This window comes from Macaca fascicularis, chromosome 1 (genome assembly GCF_037993035.2).
Source record: "Macaca fascicularis isolate 582-1 chromosome 1, T2T-MFA8v1.1".
Taxonomy (NCBI): Eukaryota; Metazoa; Chordata; class Mammalia; order Primates; family Cercopithecidae; genus Macaca; species Macaca fascicularis.
The window spans coordinates 86,504,037-86,509,654 of NC_088375.1; the positions used below are offsets into that span (position 1 = coordinate 86,504,037).

Sequence of the window (5,618 nt, forward strand, 5' to 3'; positions counted from 1 at the left end):
GACGTGGTGGAAGCTCGGGAGCTGGGGGAAGGCCGCAGGCGAATGGCTCGGGGGTCCCAATCCCAGTCCTGCAGTTCCCGGGGTGGCAGGGCCGGATGGAAGCTGGCGGGCATGGCTGGGCAGGGCTCTTGGGGCAGCCAGGCGCCTCTGGGCCATACCACCTTGAACACACCCGATCTCCTCTGATCTCCGAAGCTAAGAAGGCTCGGGCCTGATTAGTACTTGGATGGGAGACCACCGGGCCATTCCACCCTAAACGCGTGGGATGGCTTCTGATCTCGAAGCTGAGCAGGGTCGGGCGTGGTTAGTACTTGGACGGGAGACCGCCTGGGAATATCGGGTGCTGTAGGCTTTTTTGCTTTCTTTCTTGTCTTTATTTCTTTTCTACCTTCCTTTCTTCCCTTCTTTCTCTCTCAATTCCTTCCTTCCTTCCTTCCTTCCTTCCTTCCTTCCTTCCTTCCTTCCTTCCTTCCTTCCTTCTTTCTTTTCTTTTCTTTTTCCTTCCTTCCTTCCTTCCTTCCTTCCTTCCTTCCTTCCTTCCTTCCTTCCTTCCTTTCTTTCTTTCTTTCTTTCTTTCTTTCTTTCTTTCTTTCTTTCTTTCTTTCTTTCTTTCTTTCTTTCTTTCTTTCTTTCTTTCTTTCTTTCTTTCTTTCTTTCTTTCTTTCCTTTCTCTTCCAGACAGAGTCTCGCTCTGTCACCCAGACTGGAGTGCAGTGGCCCGATCTCGGCTCACTGCAAGCTCCACTTCCAGGGTTCACGCCATTCTCCTGCCTCAGCCTCCCGAGCAGCTGGGACTACAGACACACCCCAGCACGCCCGGCTCATGTTTTGTAGTTTTAGTAGAGGTGGGGTTTCACCTCGTGAGCCAGGCTGGTCTGGATCTCCTGACATCGTGATCCACCCGCCTCGGTCTCCCAAAGTGCTGGGATTACAGGCTTGATCCACCGCGCCTGGCCTGCTGTAGGCTTTTGTGGCTTCCCGCCTCCCTCCCTTCCCCCTACTGTCGAGATGCTTCCCAGCCTCCTCTGACTCTGCTCCCCCTTTATCGCCCCCCTACACTCAGCCGGGGACCTCCTTCTGGGGGTGCGCCACCAAAGCACCACCGGGCAGCAGCATCCCAGCGCTTCCGCCTCACCGCCGCCCCGCCAGGAGCCCGGCTCCAGCCCCGGAGGGCAGGGGGCAGGACCCCAAAGGCATAGGCACCGGTTCCCTGCCTTTTGCAGTGCCTTCCCGCTCCCGGAACGCCCAGGCGATACAATCCACTCATCCGCACCACCGCAACCTTCCAAATCGCGGGAAGTGGCGGGCAGGGGCAGCGGGTGCCGCACAGGTCAGTCAAGACCTCCACTCCAGAATGCAGGGGCTGCTTTATCCGGGGGAAGGACATTACTTCGCCAGCCACCAGGGAAACTTTCCCTGTGCACCCAGATTCCCATTGCCACCATCTTCGTGTAAACTACAGTCCCGAGAAAACGCCAGAGACCCAGGCCTCGGGCCCTGTGGGCACGCCCCGAGCCACGGCTCCCGCCAAATGGGCAGGCCTACTCTGCAAATCAAGGGGCCCACCGCACCGCACCAAGAGCACAGGGAGGTGCCAACAAAGGAAGGAGCCTAAGATACCCACCTCCAAAACAAGCAATTAATCCAAGACAACATCCGTATCAGCGCTGCGTTGCTCCTCTCGCATGGACGGCCTGGCCACCCTATTCTGGCCCAGCCCAAGCCCCCTCCACCCTATCCCGGTCTGCTCAAAAGGGCCCTGCCTACCAGAGCAGGGAACTCCCTCTCCAAATCTCTATCGCTCTCAATTTCTAGCTCCCTCCCCCTCTCTCTTCTGGGTTTGCCCCTGCACGTGGAGATACTTCTGTCGCCTTCCCTCTGTCTCTCTGTCTCTCTCTCTTTCTCTGTCCCTCTCTCTCTGCCTGTCTGTCTCTTTCCCTGTCCTCCTCCCCTGTCTCTCTAGATGGCTGTCTCTCTCCCTCCCTTGGTTTCAATCTCTCCATCCATCTCTTCCTTGCCCTACTTCAAGCCGTTTGTGTGTGCGTGCATGTGTATGTGTGTGTGCGTGCATGTGTATGTGTGTGTGTGTGTGTGTGTGCGCGCGCGCGCGCCTCAGCCCCTCTCGCTGGGGATCAGACTGCAGGCTCTACTGCCAGCCTGGGGCAAAGCAGGGCCATCCCCCAACCCCCAACCCCCCATGCCCTCTTGCCCACTGGCAGGATCTTGGTCGGGACAAGCTACCGTGGTGGGGGCGTTGTGAGAAAAAGGCTACGTGTGGCTGGGCCAGCTGTTCGCCCTTGGCCAGCCCTGAAGGCTCTGGGTGGGTGGGGCAAGAGGTGGCCTCTCAGGAGCTACTGAGCCGGCCAGGAATCCGAAAGAATACCTCCGCGACAGTGGGAAGGACTGGACGGAGTCCCAAGATCGTGGGCCCTGTCGCCTCGGAGCACTCCCTGTTCCGAGCGGGCCCGACGTGGCGGAAACTTGGGAGCTCCGGAGCCGGGGGATGACCGCGGGAGAGTGGCTCGAGGGTCCCGATCCGAGGCCGGCAGCCCCGGGCTGGCAGTGCTGGCTGGAAGCCAGTGGACGTGGCAGGACCGGGCTGTTGTGGCAGCCAGGCACCTCTGCCGGGGTCTAAGGCCATACCACCCTGAACGCCCCCGATCTCATCTGATCTCGGAAGCTAAGCAGAGTCGGGCCTGTTTAGTACTTGGATGGGAGACTGCCTGGGAATACCGGGAGCTGTGGGCTTTTTTGCTTCCTTTCTTGCCTTTCCTTCTTTTCCACCGTCCTTTCTTCCCTTCTCTCTCTCTCCTTTCTTTCTTTCTTTCTTTCTTTCTTTCTTTCTTTCTTTCTTTCTTTCTTTCTTTCTTTCTTTCTTTCTTTCTTTCTTTCTTTCTTTTTCTTTCTTTCTTCTTTTTTCTTTCTTTCTTTCTTTTTTCTTCTTTCTTTCTTCTTTCGTTCCATCTTTCTTTTCTTTCTTTCTCTCTTTCTTTCTTTCCCTCTTTTTTCTTTCTTTCCTTCTTTCTTTTCTTTCTTTCTCTCTCTTTCTTTCCTTCTTTTCTTTTTTCTCTCTTTCTTTCCCTCTTCCTTTCTTCTTTCCTTTCTTTCTTTTCTTTCTTTCCTTCTCTCTTTCTTTGTTTATTCCTTCCTTTCTCTTTCTATCTTTCTTTCCTTCTTGTCTTTCTTTCTCTCTCTCTTTCTTTGTTTATTCCTTCCTTTCTCTTTCTATCTTTCTTTCCTTCTTTTCTTTCTTTCTTTCTCTCTCTCATTCTCTTTCTTTTCTTTTCTTTCTTTTTCTTCCAGACCCACTCTCGCTCTGTCACTCAGGCTGGAGTGCAGCAGAGCGATCTCGGCTCACTGCAAGTTCCGCCTCCCGGGTTCATGCCATTCTCATGCCTCAGCCTCCCGAGCAGCTGGGATTACAGGAACCCGCCAGCACGCCCGGCTCATGTTTTGTAGTTTTAGTAGAGACGGGGTTTTACTGTGTTAGCCAGGCTGGTCTGGATCTCCTGACCTCGTGATCCACCCGCCTCGGTCTCCCAAAGGGCTGGGATTACAGGCGTGATCCACCGTGCCCGGGCTGCTGTAGGGTTTTGTGGCTTCCCGCTTCCCTCCTTTCCCCCTACTGTCGCCATGCTTCCCAACCTCCCCTGATTCTGCTTCCCTTTTATCGCCCACCTTCACCCCCGTCACAGCCAGAGACCTCCTTCAGGGTTTCCGCCACCAAAGCACCACCGGGCTGCAGCACCCCACGGCTTCCGCCTCCCGGACGCCCAGCCAGGAGCCTGCCTCCATCCTGGGGGGCGGGGCTGGAGGCCGGACCCCAAAGGTGCAGGCGCGGGTTCCTGGAGCCTTCCGGCTCCAGGAACCGGCAGGGGATTCAATCCACTCTTCAGGCGCCGCCGCAACCTTCCAAACCGGGGGAAGGGGCGGGCAGGGTCACCGGGTGCCACACACGCCAGCCAAGACCTCCACTCCAGAACACAGGGGCTGCTTTATCCGGGGGAAGGACATTGTTTCGCCAGCCACCAGGAAAGCTGTCCCTGTGCACCCGGATTCCCATTGCCACCAACTTCGTGTAAACTAAAGTCCCGAGGACAAGCCAGAGACCCAGGCCTCGGGGCCCCGTGGGCACGCCCGGTGCCACGGCCCCCGCCAAACGGGCGGGCGCACTCTGCAAATCAAGGGGACCACCGCACCACAGAAAGAGCACAGGAAGGTGCCAGCAAAGGAAGGAGCCCCCGAAACCCACCTCCAAAGGAAGCAATTAATCCAGGACAAAACTCGTCTCAGCTCTCCGTTGCTCCTCTCGCATGGACGGCCTGGCCACCCTGTTCTGGACCACCCCAAGCCCCCTCCACCCTATCCCTGCCTGATCAAAAGGGCCCTGGCCAATGGAGCGTGGCGCTCCCTCTCCAAGGCTCTATCGCTCTTGCTCTCCAGCTTCCTCCCCCTCTCTCTTCTGTGTTTGCTCCTGCACCTCCCGCTACTTCTGTCCCCTTCCCTCTGTCTCTCTGTCTCTCTCTTTCACTGTCCCTCTCTCTTTCTCTGCCTCTCTGTCTGTCTCTTTCCCTCTCCCCCTCCGCTGTCTCTCTCAATCGCTGTCTCTCTCCCTCCCTCGGTTTCAATCTCTCCATCCATCTCTTCCTTGCTCTCCCTCAAGACGTTTGTGTGTGCGTGCATGTGTGTGTGTGTTTTTGTGTGTGTGTGTCTGTGTGTGTGCACACGCGCATGTGTGGGTTCCCGCACGCGAGCGCCCGGGTGTGTCTGTGTGTGGGGCTGTGGATTTGCTCCTGGTAGTGATGGGGTGTGTCTGGGTTTCTCTCGGCCCTTCTCGCCGGGGATTAGGCTGCCGGCTCTAGTGCCAGCCCGGGGCCAAGCAGGTACATCCCCCAACCCCCAACCCCCCACACGGTCTTGCCCACCGGCCAGGTCTTGTTGGGGATCGTGGGCCCTGGGCCCTGACACCTGTGAGCACTCCCTGTTCCGAGCGGGTCCGACGTGGTGGAAGCTTGGGAGCTCCGGAGCCGGGGGAAGACCGCGGGAGAGTGGCTCGGGGGTCCCGATCCAAGGCCAGCGGCCCCAGACTGGTGGTGCCAGCTGGAAGCTGGTGGGCATGGCAAGGCTCGGCTCTTGGGGCAGCCAGGCGCTTTTGCCAGCGTCTACTGCCATATCACCCTGAACGCGCCCGATCTCGTCTGATCTCGGAAGCTAATCAGGGTCGGGCCTGGTTAGTACTTGGATGGGAGACTACCTGGGAATACCGTGTGCTGTGGGCTTTTTTGCTTTCTCTCCTGCCTTTCTTTCTTTCCCACCGTCCTTTCTTCCCTTCTCTCTCTCTCTCTTCTCTTTTTTGCTTTCTTTCTTTCTTTTCTTTGTTTTTTCCTTTTTTCTTTCCATCTTTCTTTTCTTTCTTTCTCTTTGTTTATTCCTTCCTTCCTTTCTATCATTTTATCTTTTCTTTTCTCTCTCTCTCTCTCTCTCTCTCTCTCTTCCAGACAGAATCTCGCTCTGTCACCCATGCTGGAGTGCAGTCGTGGTTCATGCCATTCTCCTGCCTCTGCCTCCGGAGCACCTGGGACTATAGTCGCCCTCCACCGCCGGGCTCATGTTTTGTA

The 5,618-nt window shown here is 56.6% G+C and overlaps 2 pseudogenes; both read left to right on the forward strand.

Moving 5' to 3' along the window:
- The first annotated feature begins 2,629 nt into the window (after window positions 1–2,629).
- On the forward strand, window positions 2,630–2,748 carry LOC123570601 (5S ribosomal RNA; annotated as a pseudogene).
- Window positions 2,749–5,160: 2,412 nt separating this feature from the next.
- Window positions 5,161–5,279, forward strand: LOC123570602 (5S ribosomal RNA; annotated as a pseudogene).
- The last annotated feature ends 339 nt before the right edge of the window (window positions 5,280–5,618 follow it).